Consider the following 21,568-nt stretch of genomic DNA (forward strand, 5'->3'; position numbering starts at 1 on the left):
TTCCAACATACCTTAACCTGAGTTAGCACTGTATGAGTTGTATTACAGCAAAGCCAGCACCCTCAGAAATACTCAGAAAGGCTGGATGAAAACCAGGCCCAAGCATTTTAAAAGTCTGGTTTGATATTTTAGTGTTCATTCTTTGATTTCTCCTCTTCAGCTTTTTCAAATGTGCTTGAATTAAGATCACTAGTTGATCACTGACCAAACCTGTGTAACAAAGTAGGGCCCCAGGAAAAGATTTCTGGTAAAGCAGGAAATGCAGTTTTAAATAATGTGAAAGGTCACAGATAGAGAGCTCTCATCTGCTAGTTCACTCATCAAATGTCTGCAATGACCAGACCTGGGCCTAGGCTGGGCCCGGAGCCTGGGGCCAGGAACACAAGAGGTGGGAACTTAGTTACCACAGACCATCCTCATTGTTGTCTCCTGCGTATGCTTGGCAAGAAGAGAATCAAGAGTCATAAAGGAGAATTAAATCCAGGATTTTTCTTGTGGGATGGAGAAGTTTGAACTGCTAGGCTAGATGCCCACTCCAGCAAATACATTCATCACAAGTGTGTTTACTAATACAGAGGTTGGTTTACCAGGTGAGGGTCTTTCAGTTTTGTCCTGCGTATTCTTAGCTCTTTGAGGTGAAAAAGCAGAACTTCCCCTTAATTCTTCCCATATGTGGACAGAGCAGGCACAATAAAGTTTATGTGGGGAGGGGTACCTCATGTACTGTAGGATACAAATATTGCTCACATGAACTTGAATTACAAATGGCTTCTTAGAAAGGAATATAATTAGGATGTGTGCCTTTTAAGACCACAATCGGTCTCTGAAATGCATTTTTCTCATGTCTAAATTGCGGGTCTTGGAACACATGAAAGCTAAGCATCCTGCCTTCCAGCTCCAAAGGTCCGTGCTGCTATTGTCCCTGACCTCAGGAAGCTGCCAGGGCGAAGCCAGGCAGGCTCCAACAGCTGTCTGTGAGAGGAACACAGAGGCTCCTCTTCAAGTTTTTGCTCTTGGTAACATTTCACTTTGGCATCTCATTTTAGTTTGCTGGCTACAGAACAGTACCTGCTGCATTGATTTCTAACCTAATCACAGGGATCCATGTTAAATAAATTTTTAAAGGAAGGCTAGGGAATGAATTAATATATGAAGGTTACAAAGATAAGATGAATTTTCGAATGTGTGGGAAGAGGCATAAACTCTGTATGAAAGGATCATAAAATATGCCTTAATCACACATTAGTTAAATTTCTGAATTAAGACAAAGTCTGCCAAGAAGGTACACAAAGAAGCCTTTGCAATTTTGAAAAAACCTTTTGGCTATTTCTGATGTAACTAACACAATGCTTCCAAATCTCGCCTTCAGCCCCATTTTTTTTTTTTTTTTTTTTAAGATAGAAGGCCCCGTAGTACATTAGGCTGCAGTGTTCCAGATGATTCTTAGGTATGGTTTTGCCCAGATTGACGGGAAAGTAAGAGTAACATGAGAGAGAAAAAACAGTTTGTAAATATTTTACAAATAACAATCTTCTGGAGGCAAGAGACTAGCAAAACCATTGACATGCCTGTATCTCACTTGTGCCTAGGTTGAATTCCCAACTCTGTCCTCTGGTTTCATTTCCCTTCCTAATATGCAATCAGTGAGGATGCAGATGATGGTTCAAGAACTTGGGTTATGTCACCCACATAGGAGACCTGGACTGAATTTCTGACTTTGAATTTGCACAAACCTTCTAAAATAGCAGACCCCCAAATGAGAGTTAAAGTCTGTGTTATCGTTGAAGATATCTAAGACATTGTTGCCTTTTTTTTTTTTTAAGATTTATTTTGTTTGGTATTGGAAAGGCAAATTTACAAAGAGAGGGAGAGACAGAAATATCTTCCATCTGTTTGTCCACTCCCCAAGTGGCTACAACAACCGAAGTTGAACCAATCCGAAGCCAAGAGCCAGGAGCTTCTTCTGGGTCTGCCATGTGGGTGCAGGGTCCCAAGGCCTTGGGCCTTCCTCTGTTGCTTTCCCAGGCCACAAGCAGGGAGCTAGATGGGAAGTGGAGCTGGAAATGAACAGGTGCTCATATGAGATCCTATTTGTGCAAGGCAAGGATTTAGCCACTGAACCATCACACCATGCCCGCCTTTATTTAAAAACAAGTCATTTTCTATATTTTTGAAACTCAGAAGTCTTAATCTATTCTCTGTAATCATAACCTTCTTGAGGATGCAGTTACACGAAATGCCAGTAAATACATAGCGTATCACCCCATATTATAAATTGTACATAGTGTACAGCTATCAAAAACAAATTTACAGCCTAACAGTTAATACAGAGTCTCACTTCTCAATAGTGGAATTAAGTATATTTTAATTCTAGGTAACTGGCTAGGTTTGATCACCAATTCAGAAAACACCTAGTTTTCCAGAATTCAAAGCTATAACTTGGGCAGGCCAGCAAAAGGTGCACTGGAATTTATGCACAGATGAAATGTTAGTTTGACCTCATTCTGCCTACTGTCCCCACATTCCTCCCAAACTACACCCCCACGTGTCTTCTGCATGCGGAGCTTTCTTTGAATCCAGTGAAAATTCCATGCGTGGGAAATCAGGGGAATCAAAGGTACTTTACACAAAATCCTATTCTTAAGAGTTCCAAGGAAGCTGGAAAATACTGCGTTAGTAGCGGTATTCCTGCAAGAAGCTCATCTGAATTTGAGACCTTATGTTTCTTGCACTTAGGGTATTTAAATTAGCTGTCTCAATTCTATAGCACTGAGGTTTATTTTCACATTTAGTTCCCTTGACTTTTTTTTTAACCTTCTTAGAGGGGGGACAAAGAAGGCAGGGGTTGGAGAAACAATAAATCAATATGCAGCTCTCAACCTCCACACGAAAGCAGCAGAATAAACCTACAAATGCAGAATTGTCAAGCAATGGAGCTGTTTGTTTACAAGTCATAGTGTCAGTTATGTAACCAGATAAGTTAAGGAAATCTACTGAGTGTGTAAGGGAGTGAGGAGACAGATATTTTTGAGTTAGTTAAGAGATTTCATCTCTGGAATAGGTTCACACAGACTTTCTGCTTATTTTTAGTTGCCTTGTGAATTTAGTTTTGACTTCCATTGTGTCAAAATTAAAACATTTCCATATAGATAATGGCCCTCCATTCTTTATTATTAAATATATGAATTATTAACATGAGTTATTCGTAAGTATTTTAAAACAGGTTTTCAGCATTTGTCTCTAGAGGGAATTAAAATAGCTTTTTACCTGCTGACTTAGAATTTCTTCGTATGATTTAGCAGGAATGATTTCTAAGTCCTCTATATCCCTAATCTCATAAGTTCTCTTTCGGGTATTGCACATTGTATACAGCTGTTGAAATACTGTATTATAACATATAAATATGTGCAATTGTTATGTGGATTTCCTACTATTCTTGGGTTTGAATTATTTTGTGCCAAACTAAACTTAATATTATAATTTAATTTTTTCGCACACTTTTTTAAAGCCCCGTGTTTATGGAAGTTGACTCTTCTCAACTGGTCTGATTCGTTTATCTTCTATCTCTCCTAGTTTTTGCTGTCTTGTTCCATTTTCTGGAGGTCTTCTCAACCACATAAAAATTTACATCAGATAAAAAAAAATAAGTTCTTTTTTGGTGTTGTTTTTTTGTTGTTGTTGTTGTTGTATAAGTTCTAGGGCCACACAATATTTATAAAATGAAGGCCTTTAAAGATATTTCCCATGTAAATAACTTTTTTTTTTCTTTAGATCTAGAACCATAAACATTTTAACTGTAAAAGCATAGTTTAGAGACTGGCATTGTGGCACAGTGAGTTAAGCTATGGTTTGGGATATCCACATTCCCTATTTGAGTGTGGGTCCAAGTCCCAGCTACTGCTTGCTCTTGCAGCTTCCTGCTGATGTGCCTCGGAAGCAGCAGGCAATAGCTCAAGTACTTGAGTTGCTGCCACCCACATAGGAGACCCAGATGGAATTCCTAGCTCCTGGCTTCATCCTGGTTACATTCTGGCTACTGCAGCCATTTGGGGAGTGAACAAGAGGATGAACTCCAAAACAATATTTAAAAGTAAATTGATTTTAAAAGTCATTATTTTGAACAATAATATATTTCATTAATAACAAATTACTTCCAACAGGTTTCTTAAATAACAGAGTTTTTATTATCTTTTTAATACCTGCACTTATAGTTAATGCTCTTTAAAAGCACAATTCTGCTGAGAATTTGGAAACAGATTTTAGTGCTGCAGTAGTAAGAATGGAAATCAGAGGTGGGCGATGTGGTGTCATCAAGCCACATCTTGGCATACCCACATGCCACCGGGGAGTGCCTGGGTTCGAGTCCCGCCTCTGCTTTTTAACCTGCTTCTTATAAATGGACACTCTGGGAGGCAGCAGAAAATGACTCAGGGGCTTGGTCTGCCACCCACCTGAGAGACCCAGTTGGAGTGCCTGGCTCCTGGCTTGGGCTTGGCAGACTCATCTGTTACGTACATTTGGAAGATTCTCTCACTCATTCTGCCTTTCAAAAAAACAAAATCAAATTTAAAAAATTTAAAAATGGCAATCAATTCTGAAAGGTTACAATTGATCAGCTTCTAACAATGAGAAATTAAACTATTGAAAGGTGAGTGATTTTGTGGGGCATTATTTGTCCTCTAGCTCACTTGTTCTTCAACTGGGTCAGTTTAGTGTTATATGTTACTCCCTAGGGACAAATCCCAAGGCAGTTGTTGGAGAAGAGTAATGTTTTTCACCAGGCAGACAAAAGCACTGGATGCATTCCCATGAGCAACCTTCTCAGGGTGTTTTTTGCTAATGGCCCCAGAGCTCCGTGAGCAGGAGGGAGCTGCACGCCCTCACGATACCCAGGGGGCTACTTGGCTCTTGCACCTGCCATAATAGACACTGGGGACAGAGACTGAATCCCTGCCAGTCTCTGAAGGTGTGCGACAGGTGCTGGGTTTTTGTTTTGTTTTGTTTTGAGTTTTGTTTAATTGGAGTCTTGGCATAAAGCAGAATATTCGGTGGCCTATGTCCTGCTACTCCTTACATGTAGGGCTGAGCTGATTGTGTGCCTCAAGATAGGAGTAATGCAGTCAAGACTAACAGAGGACTCATGCTCAGGGAGAAGGTCTCAGTAAGTTATATGCTGTAGGGTCATATACATAATAAAGATGTATATAATGTCTGTGGAGGTAAATTACGTGAACCAGTTTTTACAATATGAGTTCTAATCATATGCAGATTTGCATTTAGAGTTTTAGTATTAGTATCGTCATTTCTTGCCTGCTGCCTGAGGCACACATATATAGGATAAAATGATCATTTAAATATTGAACTTAACCTTCATTTATTATTACAGTTCAGTATTATACATGTCACATTTCTCTGAGATGTGAAATGGCAATGATAGTTGCTTAGGTACTTGACTTATTACTAGGTGAAGATGAGATGGATTTTATAAACTTCAAAAATCAAGTGTACTTTACTTCTGTCTTAATCTTCAGTACAAAAATTAAAAGATTCTGACAATATAGCATTCATGTTAGTTTGGCATAAAAATAACCGATAAAACTGAGTGAGGCAAATCAATTCTCAGGAAAGAGTATATATGGCTTTTTAAAAATATTTATTTATTTTTATTGGAAAGGCAGATTTACAGAGAGAAGGAGAGACTGAGAGATCTTCTATATGCTGGTTCACTCCCCAAGTGGCTGCAGCAACTGGAGATGAGCTGATCCAAAGCCAGGAGCTTCTTCTGGGTCTCCCGCATGCAGGTGCAGTGTCCCAAGGCTTTGGGCCATCCTTTGCTGCTTTTGCAAGCAAGGAGCTGGACAGAAAGTAGAAAATATCCTGAACCAGTGCCCATATGGGATCCTGGTGCATACAAGGCAGGGATGTCAGCCACAAGACGATAGTGCTGGGCTCAGCTTTTGTTTCTTTAATGAAAATTGTAAAAACATCTTTTGAGAACAGTTTTAAATGACCAGTCCTTCAAAATAACCTTCTAAAATTTATTTGTTTGAGAGGGAGGGGGTGGGAGTTGGGGCAGAGGAGAGCAAGAGAAAGAGTTTGCATCTATTGGTTCACTCTCCAAATGCCCTCAATGGTTAGATCTGGGCCAGGCTGACGTTGGAATCCAGGAATTCTGCAAGTCTTCCACATGGGTGGAAAGGCTGCCAAAACTTGAGCTGTCATCTGCTGTTTTTTAGCGTGTACACTGGCAGAAAGCTTGAATCAGCAGAGGAACAAGGACTAGAATTTGCCCTCTGATATAGGATGTGACCATCCTACATTGTATCTTAACCAATACCACAATGACCACCCCCAGAGTTATTTTAATAACTTTGGGGATGCTCATGGATCCTCTGGAGATAAAATTGAAGTTCCATTGAGTACATTGATGTAATTTGTAAATAGAGAAAAATGAAAAGAAAGCCCTGTGTCTACAGGGTAGCTTTAAGTATGACTTCTCTTTGGAGATGTCTGAAGTGGTAGGAAGAAAATGGGCTATGTAATTCTGTTCCTTAAGCTCACTGAGGCTTCATTTCCTCCCCTGTGAAATGAAAATGCTGCTGGCAAAGCAAACGCTCAGTGTTTTTACTGTGTGAGGTGGGGTGCAGTTTAGATGAGCCAAGTGACCTCTTCAGTTGTTCTAAGCAATTGGAAAAAGATGAAAGGATTTCCATTCAACCGTGAGTAATTTTTCTTTCTTTCTTTTTCTTTTTTTAAGATTTTAAAATTTTCATTTGCAAAGGCAGATTTACAGAGAGGAAAGACATAGAAAGATCTTCCTTCTGCTGGTTCACTCCCCAACAGTGGCTGCAATGGTAAGAGCTGAACTGATCTGAAACAAGGAGCTTCCTCTGGGTCTCCCACATGGGTGCAGGGTCCCAAGACTTTGGCCCATCTTCCACTGCTTTCCCAGGAAACATGCCTGGAGCTGAATGGCAAGTGAGCAGCTAGGACTTGAACTGTTGCCCATATGGTATGCTGGTGCTTGGCAATAGGAGGATAAGCCAGTTGAACCATCACTGTCATGGTTTTAGCCAGCTCCAAAGCTGTGCGTAGGTTTAAAACATCACTAAATGATGGCTCCAAGTGCTTGGGTCCTGACACTCACATGAAGACTCAGATGGAGTTCCAGGCTCCTGGCTTCAGCCCAGCCCAGCCCTGGTTGTCACAGGCATTTGGAAGCGAACCAGTAGATGAAAGAGCTCTTTCCATCTTTCAAATAAACAAAAAGAAAGAAAGAAAGCAATAAAACACCCAAGACCGCAAAATAAGCCATTAAGATGACTTCTGTAAAACTTTCTTCCTTTGTCATTTTTCAACTCTAAGTAAAAGCTTCTTTATTGAGGGTCTAAAGCTGAGCAAAGAAGCTTTGGAAGCATGGTAGTATTTTCACCCCGAGAAAATAACTGTTCCTTGAAAAGCCAAAATGTTTCTAGGGTTAATCCTACTGTTTGAAGTGTTAAGATTTGTAATATTTTCTGCTTGCATCGGAACACCAAGAGTGTTTTGAAAACTTTAAGCAATGATCCAATGCCCTGTAAGTGGTAAGTTATATATCACCTAAAGACTTCAATGGAGCCTGTAACATATATTCTTTAATTTTATTAGCACCCCTGTGATAAAAGCCACCTTCCCTTCCTCATCATCTAATTGACAGGGAGTTTAAGATCCAAGAGAACCAGCAACTGACCTTGGGGACTTGGGGCAGAAGTTATTCAGTCATGTTCAGTCGGAAAATGGAACTCAGTGGGTTGGGATCTGAGCCCTGTGTGTTTACAGTTGAAGTGAAGTCATTCTTCATGTGAAACATCTCGATTTCCTTTTAGATAAACATATATGGAGAGGGGATTATGTGTATTGCTGAGATCCCCTCTTGTGTTGGTGACTCCTTTGCAGGACTGAAATCACAAATTCTTTGTTGTTAATAGTAGAACTTCAGTTGTTTAAATCTCAACTTGGTAGACTTTCAGTTACTTCTGTGGAAGGGTTGCAAATGGAACTTAATAAGAACCACAAATTTTGAAAACAACATGGAAAATAAGATGGATTTCCTGTAAAGAAGACAACTGATTTTTTTTTTTTCTGATTGTAGATTTGCTCTTTCATCTTGTAAGGTAATTCAGGACTTACTTTGTTATTTCTTCCCCAATCCCCACCATGGGGGCTCAAAAGAGACTTATTGGCTGAAGTACAACACTCTCCATAGACGTAGTTTGATGACTGACGAGACATTGTGTATTGGAAAACATAGCACATAATGACTTCACACACTCAGGCCTTCATTCAGCTCATATGTAGCATTTACTCAATCAAATAATTTGTGGTTAGAAAAGCCCCCAAAATGAACCAGATTTAGCTATTTTTACTGAAGTTTGGCAAATGAACATAAAGTGCTTCCTTTGAAACTGAAGAATTGACAACTGGGGTATAATTTATGATCTAATAAATAAACAAACAGAAAGATTAAATGTATCAGAAGCCAGCCAAGTCTTATTTTCCAAAATGTCACTTTATTTAGTGAAGAATAAATGCTAAGGCTGCTTGACTTTCTATATTGGAGTTTATGAGAAACAGAATTCATTGCCACTGGGCAGTTTTTCCCCCTACAATAAACTGTAATATTGGCTTATTTAACACCCACGTAAGTTGTTTTTTTTTCAGTCATATTTTTGGAGCTGTGATGTCTAAAATAATATCTTAAAATGGTTGACAGTAACAGAGGAAAATAGAATTGAATCTGGTTTTATGAGGTGATTTCAGCTTTGAGGTACTGTGGTGCACTTCTGAAAATGAACCTTGCAAGTGTTTTTCCACTAGAATATTTATGGATATAGTAATTTAGGAAGTCATTCTCCAGAGTAGCTTATGATATGCCAGTAACTGAAAGATGAGGATTCTGAAGTTTCCAGTTGCAACTAGACAAAGAGATTTTAAAGAATTAAAAAAAAAATTTTTTTCTTTAGTTTGGTATGTATTAAGTTTCAAAATACCTACACTTTTGGAGAATTGTCTTTATGACCATGTCTGATAAGCTATACTCTTTCCTGTTTCTGGGTAAAAGTTGAATAACTCTTTGAGATTTTAATTTTAGATTATCAAATGAAACAAAACCAGTTGAACTACTTAATATTTTTTCTTGAGTCAGGAATTGGGGTCAGTAGTATTGAACATGTAACCATGAGTTGAACTTGTGTTTTTAGCATTTATACATGCAAAGAAGGGAAGCAAGTTATGTCCTTAAATATAATTTCAGAAGGAATTAATAAATCTTCATTTTACTATTAATCACATTATTTCTCACTTACTTTTAAGGGAGAAATTATGAATGTCAGCCCTTCCTATGCAAAATTAGTGAGTTTAAAAATACACTAAATGCCACATTGCTCCTACTGATAGTGCTGTAAAGCTGTTAAAATACTTTTTAAGAGCCTTGGCAGATTAGTGTTCATTCTTACCATCATCACATCTTAGAGATTTTCTGAGTCATGAGTTATCTGGAATAAGAACCGAAGACAAAGAGAGGCAAGACTGTTTAATTCATCTGTCCCTTGTCCCTCTGGGGCCTATCAAGAACTACACAAACAAGGCTGCCTCTCTCTTTGGCTGACTTGGCACGTTGCTTCACACCTCTCAGGCAAGTGCAGCCAGCCCTCTAAAACTAAGCTGCCTTGTCTTGAATAGCTTGTTATTCATGTTTCAGGCCTCCTTTTTTCACACCTATTTTTCTTCTCATCTAAGACTGATCAAATCAACTGAAGGGAGAAGAGGATGCAGGCATGTCGGATTAGGACATTAGTACTGGGTATATCTCATTCCCTGGAACAAGTTGTATAATGAGCACAGAAAACTGTTCAGAAATGTCTCATCATCTGCCTCCCAGAGTTACTACAGGGGCTTACAGGCCACACTTTGAATCCAGAGGAAATGAACCCGTTTTAAAAACTCATGAACTTCAGATGATAGAGGCAAAAGCAATCCATGTGGGCATGTCATTGCTTTGAATCTCCTTCTCGTACCAATATTTACTTATCCAAACAGAGAGGACAGTGCCAAGGAACAAAAATGTGTTGACTCTGGCCTCATTACATTCATGCTTGGGTCAGTCTTAGGGAACAGAGTCTTCTGAACATTCATACATACACCAATTGCTTTTCTTAGGAGATCTCCATATATATAAGAAAGAAAACATAGCCTTTAGAACTGAACCTGGACCTTGAAGATACAAAGATCTCCCTCACTAATAACTTAGGGGAATTGCAGTCTCAAATTTGCTCCCTGTTGACCTGACCTCATTGAATTTGGAGAAGCAGAGCTAAGTTCATCCAGGGGTAGCAGAGAAAATAAATAGATAAGGCTGTTTTTTAAAAAGATAATTATAAATCAGGCTCTTATTAGGTTACAGAAATCCCTGTTAATTATATCATAAAAACAAGATCCAACTCAGCATTCCTAGTAAAGAGAAGGCTGTGATAGATGTCATATGCTTGTTTGTTTACTACTTTCAGTTGGTCACTCTTAATTACTTTTCATTAAAACAGTGACATTTGATTAATCTAAAAGTAAGAGTCATCTACTGAAGTAACATGTGAATTTGGAAAACTATTAGCATTTAATTTTCAGAGAATTCTGGGAAGGAGATAACAGAGGGTAAAAAATAGTTTTTACTCACAGGGAAACACAAACTTTGGCTTCTCCCAGCACTCATCTTTTTGACCCCTAGTGTGAGCAGTGAGTCAGTCACTACAGTAGCACAATACTGAGACTTGGCTATGGCTGGGACATCCTGGGAGTTCTGAGGGCGACAGCATAAGCTCCAAAAGCACAGGTTGTTGCATTTTAAAAAGTGCATAACCAGATCTGCACATCAGCATGAAGCACATAAATATGTTTCCATTTACTTTCTTGCCTTGGTTTTTACCAAGAGATAAGGAGGAGGAAAAAAAATCAAGGCCCTTAGTGTTCCATTAAATGGGATGTGAAGAATTCTCCAAAGCATCAGAGCCCTTAACTATCAGTAGAATAGACCAGGAATTGAAACTATAAAGTGAAAAATAGATGCGCTGGACATCCCACTTCAGCAATTCCAAGTCTGTCTTCATAATGGGAACACAATGCTGCTTTACAGGGTGATAAAGGAAGTGATATAAGATAAAACATACAAAGTATATAGCCATAGTTCAGATACGTATAGTCATTATTATTAATGGATAGTGGTTAATGCCCAATACCCTCTGTATGAAATGTTCCTGACTGTCTTCCCTCATATTTATTGGTAGCCCCATTGGTCAGGTGGAGAGGACTACATACAACTGTATAAACTGTGTTAAGCTCTTCTTCAATTTGATCTAAAGATTTACACAGCAAACGGCCCCTGCTGGGATTTTCGGGGGGAAGAAGGTGAAGTCATGCCTGTTCAGTGACGGTTATAGCCTGGAGTGTGTCCTGGCTAGGTCAGATCTCCTGCACACACTCCTTGGCTTTGCATTCTCTGGGACTGAGTAACTTAGACCTGTATCTTACCCACAGGTAACTTACTCATGAGGCTGCCCTCCTGAGTATCCAGAAGCAATCGTGTGAGTGTTTTCCCCACATCCCTTCCAAGCTATGCTAACTTGGTATTGCAAACTCTGGGTACTGAGTTTTGGAATAAAGCATTGTGTAAGAACAAAAGGCAAAACAGCAGTGATCTGAGAGGAGATGATTCCCATTTAAAAGGAAAAATACTCCAGAATTGAAATCATAAATCTGTATTATCATGCCTTGCATGGGTGTAAAGAGGATAAGGGGTAACATCTGTTTCCTACTCATGTTAACAGAGGTGATCAAAGAGAAGTAAAGGTAAGTGGCTGAAAAGGAAAGCTTGGTACTAGAGTTTGAACAGTTTAGGTGACTGTTGTCACCCAGGGTTCGGTTATTGTTATGCAGCTGATTAAGATTTGGTTTGGGTGGAGAGTTGGAGATTAATTTTAAATGCGAACAGAACTGTGCACAACAGATTGAGGCAGAACATTTTTTTTTTCTTGTGAACTTTTTGTTTTTAATCAAATAGAAATTTTTGTGTCTTGTAAGTACAGGGAAGACAAGAGGCGTCTGGGGGCTTTGTTTCCTAAACCGTGACTATGCTAAGAATAATTGTTGAAGTAATTTACTTTCTCTGTGTAAAATTAAGATGGTAGCCTCACACACACACACACACACACACACACACAGGTGTCTAAAGTTAGATGCCCACGCAGGTGTCACACACAGATGAACACAGAATACTTGCAGGCCATCCGGTGTGTCCTGCTGCTAGTACCACCTAGTGGTAGCCAAGAAGATATGTAAGCATCTTCTAAAAATTGCTTTAAAATTTATAAAAGCAGTATGTCAGTCAAGCCCATCATTAACAACAATTGATAAATGTACAGGTCTTCAAAGAAAATGGTTGAGCCCTTCAATCCAGTTGCTCCAATTTCACTCTTCTTCCTTACGAGTTGCTCTGCTTTTCCTATGGATTTCCCATTTTCTCTACACTTAGTTTTTAAAAATATATAAAATGGAATAATGGGGTGCTAATTTTCACCTGACAGTTACCTTTAATTCTATATTTCACAACACAACAGAATCCATGCCAATGGGCGGAGTCACTATATTTTGCTCATAAAGCTCCAGTACAAGGTCTGCTTTCAGATTCTGAGCTGGAAGGATTTATATGGATGCTAAAAGAGCTTGACTCTGCATGAGCTTCTTTTTCTCTCTCTCTCTTTTAAAAAAACATTTATTTCTTTTTATTGTAAAGGCAGATTTACAGAGAAGGAGAGAGAGAAAAAAATTTTCCATCCATTGGTCTACTTCCCAAGTGGCCACAATGCCTGGAGCTGAGCTGATCCAGGAACCTCATCCTAGTCTCCCATGCGGGTGCAGGTGAGAATCCCAAGGTTTTGGGCCATCCTCTACTGCTTTCCCAGACCACAGGCAGGGAGCTGGAATGGAAGCAGATCAGCCAGACATGAACCGGTCCCCGTATGGAATCCTGGTGCATACAAGACAAGGACTTTGGCCACTAGGTCATCATGCCCAGCCCTCTGCATGAGCTTCTTAATTCAGTCTAACCGAGATCACTTCCCTTGCCTGATTCTTCTGTCTCCAGAGCAATAGTTCTGCTACATTCCCCATCCATGACCTACACCAGAGATTGGTGGCTGGCCTCCATGTTCCCTGTCTTCTCACAGGCACCAACCTCATTGCAGGGACCTCTCCTCTGCCTCCATACAGCCTCTTCCCTCTCACCGTTGCAAACACCTCTGTACCTATCTCCCTGCCTCCAAACTGCCATCAGGAAGATTGCTGTATATTACAAAAATCCTTCTGCCTTTTTAGGCTTAGAAATTCCTCTAATTCCCACTTTCTGCAGAGCTAAGCCTAAACTGTACAAGTGTACAAAGCTCTTCATAGACTGACTCCACTCCATGCCTGTTCCTTCATCCAGTCTTCCCTGTGCTTCAGCCACACAGAATTGCTGCTTCCAGAGTGGATTGCATGACTTCATAGGCCAGTACTTTGCCTTCCCTTCTCTGTATCCGAAATATGCTTCGCCCTTGTCCTTTTAGATTCTACTCATTCCTCAAGAGGCAGCTCAGATGTCATCCATGAAGCTGCCTCCAACTACTGCAGGCATCCTCTGTGCTTTCATTTGTTTTCTGTCTCCTTCTGGTCTGGGCTTTACCACACTTAATCATCATTGTTTGTCCATGAGAATTTTGATTACTTGTCATTTCATTCCCATTCCCATTTGCTGAACCCAGAGTACTTGGCTCAAGAATGTGTACTGAATGAATACACAAATACTAAAAAGAAGGCCTACACTGAATACACTCTAGGACAGCATTTTCTAAGTTTTGATACAAGAATCACCTGAAAGGCCTCATAAAATACAGATGCTGTGGACTGGACTTTTTTTCTGAGAGGCCATTTGATTGAGGGGGAGCTTAGAATCTAAATTTCCACAGGCATTCCAGATCATTCTGATGGCCAGTGAGATGCCCTCCCCTAGAAGGCAAAGCAGATAATTTTCAGAAGGCAAAGAACTTAGTTCCTCGAGATGGCATAGACTGGAGAAGGTGTTTATGCTTCCAGGCAATCCCTTAAGGTGGCTGTGCTTGGCACTCCTGGGAATAAATAGATAGCAGCCCAAGTTTGAGAAAACCACACTGACGTGAATTCCATGAAGACTCTAAAGAAGCATCAAGTTCTGTGTACAAGGGCTGCACTGTTTCTTTTTTGGGACAGTTGTCATTAACTCCCATATGCTTGTTTAGTTAAAATAGTCACTATTTAGCCAGGCCCAAGCTGCTTTCATTAGTGTGTTGCATTTGTGTCAAGCCTCTCTTTGGATGTTCTCCAAGCGTTTTAGCAGCTTTAAGCCTGTCTTCCCTCTTTCCCTGAGGGAGGAACAAGTACAAGTTCACGCCAACTCGTTAGAGAGGCATTGCTCAAGAGCAGCTCCTGGGGCACCAGATGCAGGCAGGAGAGAGAGTGGGATCCTTCCCAGCCCTCTCCCCTCTGCTGTGTCTCATTTTCCCCACCCACCCTGCCAAATGCTCATTATTGTCTTCAGCAGGTGGCTCCCACCCCTGCCTTCAAGTCTGCTCAGACAGCTTTCCTCCCAAGATAGTTAACTCCAAAAAGATTCACAGGTTCCAGACAGTGCAGAACTGCCAAGGACCACAGTAGCCAAAGCAAAGCCACCCTCTAATTAATCCAAGGGATTTTGCAGACACCGTGGTAAACATAGCCTGGGCTGTGGTTCAGGAGGCTGAGCCTCTAGGCAGCAGATGTCCAGCAAGCTCTCCAAGAGGTCCAGGGGCTCCAACCCATATCTGCCGGGGCTTACTCTGCCTTCTTATTCCTGCCACTCGCCTTGTGATGAGCCTCAGTCAACTCTTCATCTTGCATGTTTTTGCAGACTCCAGCAAGCTTAACTCAGCTTCTGGATTTGGTTACTGCTCTGACTCCACATTTGCTGCGTTCTGTCTTCTCAATCATTAACATCCTCAGTTTTCAACTCCTTAACTCCGTACATGATAAAGGCACCAAAGCAAGACACACATGTACTCAAACCAGACCCTCTGCAGGAAAGAGTAGGGAACCACCCTGACAGCCACCCCTTGGAGAGTTTCTATAGTGTTCTCCTTTGGGAATATTCCCTGGTGCTGTGTTAGATAATCTAAACCTGGAGTTTGACTTCTTTTTCTTTTCTGTTTTTTTTCTTAAAGGTTTATTTATTTTTATTAGAAAGGCAGATTTACAGAGAGCAGAGACAAAGAAAGATCTTTCGTTGCTGATTCACTCCCCAAATGACTGCAGCAGCAAGAGCTGAGCTGACCCAAAGATAGGGGTCAAGAGCCAAGAGCCTTTCCCAGATGTCCCATGTGGGTGTGCAGGGTCCCAAGGCTTTGGGCCATCCTCTGCTGCTTTCCCAGGCCATAAGCAGGGAGTCCTGATCATATGGGGTGCTGCACTTGAAGGTAAAGGATTATCCTGTTGAGCCACAGTGCTAGTCCGGAGCTTGATTTCTTGTGTCATGGGCTACTTTGCCTTGTTTTCTTGATAAGTAAACCAACAGTAAACATTCATGTGCGTGAACAGCTCTGTGAGATTTAATGCATATTTAAATTCATGCAACCACTGCAGTCAGGTTACAGGTGTTTCTAAACCCCTCATGTTTCCCCTATGAGCATATGTAAGTTGTGTTCAAAGCCTTAATTTCATAAAATCCTCCCAGAGGGCCAGACTGAAGCCAGGAGCCAGGAGCTTCTTCCAGGTACCCCACGTGGGTGCAGAGGCCAAGCACTTGGGAAACCTTCCACTGCTTTCCCAGACACAACAGGGAGCTGGATTAGAAGTGAAGCAGCCGGAACTTAAACCAGCTGCTCTAAACTCTTGGGCTCTGGCTTCTCCGGATGGCCTCCTCAGCACAAGGACAAGTCAGTTTCTGGAGTTGTCTACCACTGGAGGAGGGTAAGCATGTTGTAATCATATTGATTTGAATTTTCATTCTGCCACTTATACCAGCTGTGTGAACTTTGAGAGGCAGCCTTAGTTCCCTGAGTTTAATTGCGTTGTTTAAAAAAAAAAAATTTTTTTTAATTTTATTGGAAAGGCAGAGTTACAGAGTAGGGGAGAGAGAGATCTCCCATCCACTGGTTCGCTCTCCAAATAGCTGCAATGGCTGGAGCTGAGCCTTTCCAAAGCCAAGAGCTAGGAGCTTCTTCTGAGTCTTTCACATGGATGCAGAGTCCCAAGACTTTGGGCTGTCCTCAACTGCTTTCCCAGGCCACAAGCAGGGAGCTGGATGGGAAATGGAGCAGCCAGGATAGGAACCAGTGCTCATATGGGATACTGGTGCCCAGTCCACTGTGCCATGGCTCTGGCCCCAGTTGCCTCATTTGAACAGTGGAAATCATAGATACTTTACAGGATGGTTTGGAGAATTTGATGGAACCACCCAACAGGTGCTCAAAGAATGGTATGTTTGTCCTTCGTGCCTTCATCTAATCTAATCTCTCTTCCTCCAGAAGGAAATTCAGTAACACTAGCTCAGTCAGAGTTTGTCTTAACATCATGAGAATAAAGATGGTTTAACCCTCCTTCTATGGTAGCTGTGTCTTTTAACTTTCCCTGGCAAGAGATGGTTTCTCAGAACTAACTTAAGACAATGACTTTTTTCTTTGTGGAGTAGTTTCTCTTTACGAAAATGGAGATGAACTTGTCCAGATTCCCCAGGCATAATTGACAAGGAAGGGCAAGGTTATGATGCAGTAATTAGCAAATACTGAATTTCAGTGATAGTTTACAATGTTACAGTGCCTCATTCATTAAAAAAAAAAAAAAAAAAAAAAAACCAGTTGGGTCAGTGCAGCAGAGGGGGACAAATAGTGATAAAGCAAGTATAGCAAAATGCTCATTGTGAGATTGAGGTGATAGGTATGTGATGAACTGTTGCACAAGTACTTCCATTTTTTTGTTTATTTCAACATTTTCCACAACGAAATGTTGGGAGAGAAAGTCAGTTTTCACTTTTGGTAATAGACCCAGCAAAAGTTGGCTAGGGTTCTGTTCCACATTCTCATCGAGGGCACAGGATGCCAGATCCTCCTGAAAGTAGCTGGTTGCCATGGCAAAGAGAACGGGAGCCCTGTTGTGTATTACACAGTTGGCCATTTTCAGCCTGGAGGTGGCATATGCCACTTCTCACCATCCATTGCCCAGAGCACATATGACCCCACCCCGGGTCTTGGGGATGCAGTTCTACCATGTGCCTCTCAGAGAGGACTGGAAACATTTGCTGAATGGCTCAGCTGATCAGCAGCATGGTATAAACAAACGACTTCATAAAGCCCTTCGAAGGACTGCAGCTCTGAGTACCATCAACATTAAGGACACTAACGTGAAAAGGCCAACACCAGCAGCAATGACAGGGGAAAGATTCAGAACCTTTCTCTTTCTTTCCCACTTCCTCTTCATAAGTCTCCTTTAAAGGAGAAGGAAAGCTGACCTGCTAAGGGCTAATATATTCCCAAGTTCTTTCTGGCTGATGTTCCAGCCAGCCAGCCAGCCAGCCAGCTCTCTCTAGAATCCCATCACCTTTTTATTGAGTCATCTCATTTTCACTGAGTCAGTGAGAATTGGAAGCTCTCCAGAGAGCTTGAGAAAAGCATAAGTTTGATGGAGGAAGGCTGGTGAAACCTTTTTAGGAGTGAGGTAATAAAACTGTTTGATAAACACTATTTTGAAATGATTCTTGACTCTGCTTTTTAGAGGAGTCCAGAGAGACTTCGTAGTGGAGGTGACATTTAAGCTGGCGCTTGGAGGCATTTGCTAGCTAGAAAACGGAGCAGAACCTTCCAAGCAGAGGGAACAGGCTGTGCAGTGGCAAGGAAACCGTGCAGGCTTGGAATGTCTGATGAATAATAAGAAATGCAGTGTGGCCAGAGGCTAGATTGTCTGTCAGGATTCCTGTGAAAGTCCAGCAGAGGACCAAGAACAGTGTTGTATTTATCCTTTGTTAGCAAGTGGGGAATGGAATACCCTACTTGTTATGGAAAAATTGTAATTCATTTTATCCAGTGCCATCACAGTACTTAATATGGTATAATCATCAAGTAATTTGCTATATAGACTGTAAGAATCATCCCATTGCTTGTGGTTTTGCTTTTCATAGTTTCCCTTACCTCTAGACATTAAATTGTAGTTCCAGAAATTAAAATACTCACAAGTTTTAATTGGGCATAATTATGAGTAGCATGATGAAATCTCTTTTGCTACAATATTTTGTTTTTATTGTTCGTATTGTTTACTCTTTTTTCATTTATAACTTAAACCTTATCACAGGTTTGTATGCCCATGAAAAGACAGAGTATACACAAGTGCAAGGTTTGCTCTTCGTGATGTCAGCACCACTGGCGTCCTGAGCACATCTCCTCTGGCTAAGTGAGGACTTCTGTACTATTATTGGTAAACGAGTTTCCAGAAACTGAATACTTCTGCTTCTTGGGAACAGTTTTGAAGTTGTTCATGTTTTTTATGTATCCACAGTGATTTTCTTTGTGAAAACCCAGTGATCTAGGTTGCACACAAATTAAGGCAAAGTCATTAGATTGAAAACAAACACCGCGGTAGGTGAGCATGTGTTGATGTGATTTTAGAGGAAATGGCTTTGTCAAGAGGAAGGTGATGGGGAGAACGGCATGTGCTATGTCACTTCATACTCACGGGCTTTGGGAGGTGGAGATTATCAGCACTATTTCGTACATGAGAAAACGGATCATCTTCACAGGGCAGAGGGCTAAAGAAAAGAACAGATGACAACATTCTGGGTGTTCACCAAATCTTGAGGACTCTGGATGGTGCCTTGACATTTGCGTATTATTCAACACTAGGTCTTCGAGAAAGAGACTTTATGCACTCTGTGTGTGAAAATCTCTAGGAGTCATTCTTCAGTACTCGTGGGGAGTTTGTTTCAGGACCCCACCAGATACCAAAGTCCATGGAGAGTCAAGACCCTTATATATACATAGGACCGTGTTTGCCTGGAACCTACACACATTCTCCTGTGTGCTTTCAATCTTCTGTAAATGACTTCTAACATCTAATACAGTGCACATACTATGCGTTGCTTAGGGAACAATGGCAAGAAAAACAGTCAGCATGTGTTCAGTACAGACCCAGTTTTGTTTTAAATGTTTGTGATCCTCAGTTGGTTGAATCCTCAGGTGGATACAGATTAACAATTTATTTTTAAATAAGGACAAAAGTTATACCATAGGCATTCTGTTCTTAACGTGGGGGAGAGGGGAAACACCAAGAGTGTAGTTTTTGGCCATTATTTCAAATTCGTGAGTATTGTTTCTTGAAGAGGCTGTTATTTTTCTCATGGCATTTTGGCGGGTTTTTTTTTTTTTCACAGTTTTCTTAGAAAATATATTCCTTTCTTTCTGTCATTTTAAAACACAGTGTACCAAATAATGAGGTTATGTTCCAAGCACTGTTCTAAAAGCATTTATATATGTTAGCTCATATAACCATCAAAACCACTCTACAAAGTAAATGCTATTATTATCTCTATTTTTCTAAATGAGAACATTGAGACAGAGAAATAGTAAGTGATTTGCTTAATATCACACAGCTGAGTGGTTTGTGTAGCCTTCTTCCTGTTAGTGCCAGCATCCCATATGGGCACTGGTTTGTGTCCTGGCTGCTCCACTTGCACTCCAGCTCTCTACTTATGGCCTGGGAAGGCAGTGGCAGATGCCACTAACCCTGGAACCCTGCACCCATGTGGGAGACCAGGAAGAAGTTCCTGGCTCCCAGCTTCAGATCAACTCAGTACTGGCCATTGAGGCCATTTGTGGAGTGAATCAGCAGGTTGCAAAACCTCTTTGTGTCTCTTTCTCCATCTATAAAATCTGCATTTTGGGGCCTGGCACAGTGGCCTAGTGGCTAAGGTGCTCACCTTGTACGTGCCAGGATCCCATATGGGTGCCTGTTCTAATCCTGGCAGCCCTACTTCCCATCTAGCTACCTGTTTGTGGCCTGGAAAGCAGTCGAGGACAGCCCAAAGCCTTGGGACCCTGCACTGGTGTGGGAGACCCAGAAGAAGCTCCTGGCTACTGGCTTTGGATTGGCACAGCTCTGGCCATTGCAGGCATTTGGGAAGTGAATCAATGGATGGAAGATTTTCCTGTCTGTATCTCTTTCTCTCTGTAAATCTGCCTTTCCGATAAAAATAAAATAAATATTTTTTTAAAAATCTGCCTTTCAAATAAAAATAAATAAATCTAGAAAATAAAACAAAAAAAATGCCAGACAGCTATTAAGAACTGACCTGGGATTTGAATTTAGGTATTTTGGTCCTAAATTTAAACTTTTGCCCACTGAACTATGACTCTTAACTGAAGGTAATGGATCATCTTCATAAATCAGTCCAGGCTATGATTACATGTGTTAAGTAGGTTTTGCTTGTTTGTTTTTGACATATACAGAAACAAATGTGGGTTGGAACAGGTTGTTACAGGGATGTCCTGATCTATTTGTTTTTCACATTTTTATTTTCTGCTCCTTCTCTGTGGGGGAAAAACAAAACAAAACAAAATGAAGCACTATATCCTCTTCTACTAATTGCCTTTTCTCCTCTGCTGATTTAGCTTTCAGTGCCCTTTGGGCCAGAAACCAGATCATCCCACATGCAGGAACTCTCTAAAAGAGGAGTGACGAGGCCTTGAGAGAACTCTAGCCTTCAGTGAATGGGCTTTGTGACATATATGACAGGGATGTTTACTCTCCGGCATGTCTTCTCTCCTCACTTGCAGTCCACATAGTTTACATGGCTGGATAAGTGACTTCTCAGGAAGCAGGGTGTCACAAAAAATAAAATCAAGGCCTTTTTTCTACTCTCCCACCTGTTCAGAAGTGTTTTATTCATCATCGTAATTAGAAGAATGGCTTAGTTCCTCAGGCCCCAGGTCTCCATCCGATGCTGGGAAGTAGAGACATGGCTACAACTTGTATAAAAATAGCCCTTCCAGATGGCCAAGGGACAAAGTTACGACTCAGCAGCTTGATATAGCTGAGCCCTCAAATTTTGGAGTAGGCGGAGGGCTATGTGAGAAGTGGCTGGAGAGACTGGGCTTAAGCCCAATCCTAAGTAGAACAGAATATGCCAGGAGAGCTCCCTTCACATGGCAAATAAGCCGCCTAGACTCCCTGTTACTTCATCTCTATTTCTTCCCCATCTTGTGGGTCAACCTTACACCTGGCCTCAAGGAAACACACACCTGGTGCACACCCACATGTGTGCACGTACATACATACACACACAATTTTTTTTAAAGAGGAAACAACTGAGTTCAAAACCAGCCATACATTTTAAAGGGTTCTAGAAGTCTGCTAATCTAGCTTCTTGTTTCAAAGACAAGAAAACTAAAATGGGCCAAGGGGAAGTCTCTACCAAGGGTCATACTGAGTGGTGATACACTCCAGCTTCTTG

At 41.0% G+C, this 21,568-nt stretch overlaps 1 long non-coding RNA gene across 1 annotated transcript in view; it reads left to right on the forward strand.

Annotated features, from left to right (window-relative positions):
- LOC131481001 (uncharacterized) overlaps positions 1-20,276 on the forward strand; it is a 32,887-nt gene extending 12,611 nt beyond the window's left edge. The window contains exon 3 of the long non-coding RNA XR_009245974.1: positions 20,101-20,276. This is a non-coding gene — a long non-coding RNA (uncharacterized LOC131481001). The remainder of the gene's footprint in view (positions 1-20,100) is intronic.
- The last annotated feature ends 1,292 nt before the right edge of the window (positions 20,277-21,568 follow it).

The sequence above is a fragment of the Ochotona princeps genome, chromosome 8 (genome assembly GCF_030435755.1).
Source record: "Ochotona princeps isolate mOchPri1 chromosome 8, mOchPri1.hap1, whole genome shotgun sequence".
NCBI lineage: Eukaryota > Metazoa > Chordata > Mammalia > Lagomorpha > Ochotonidae > Ochotona > Ochotona princeps.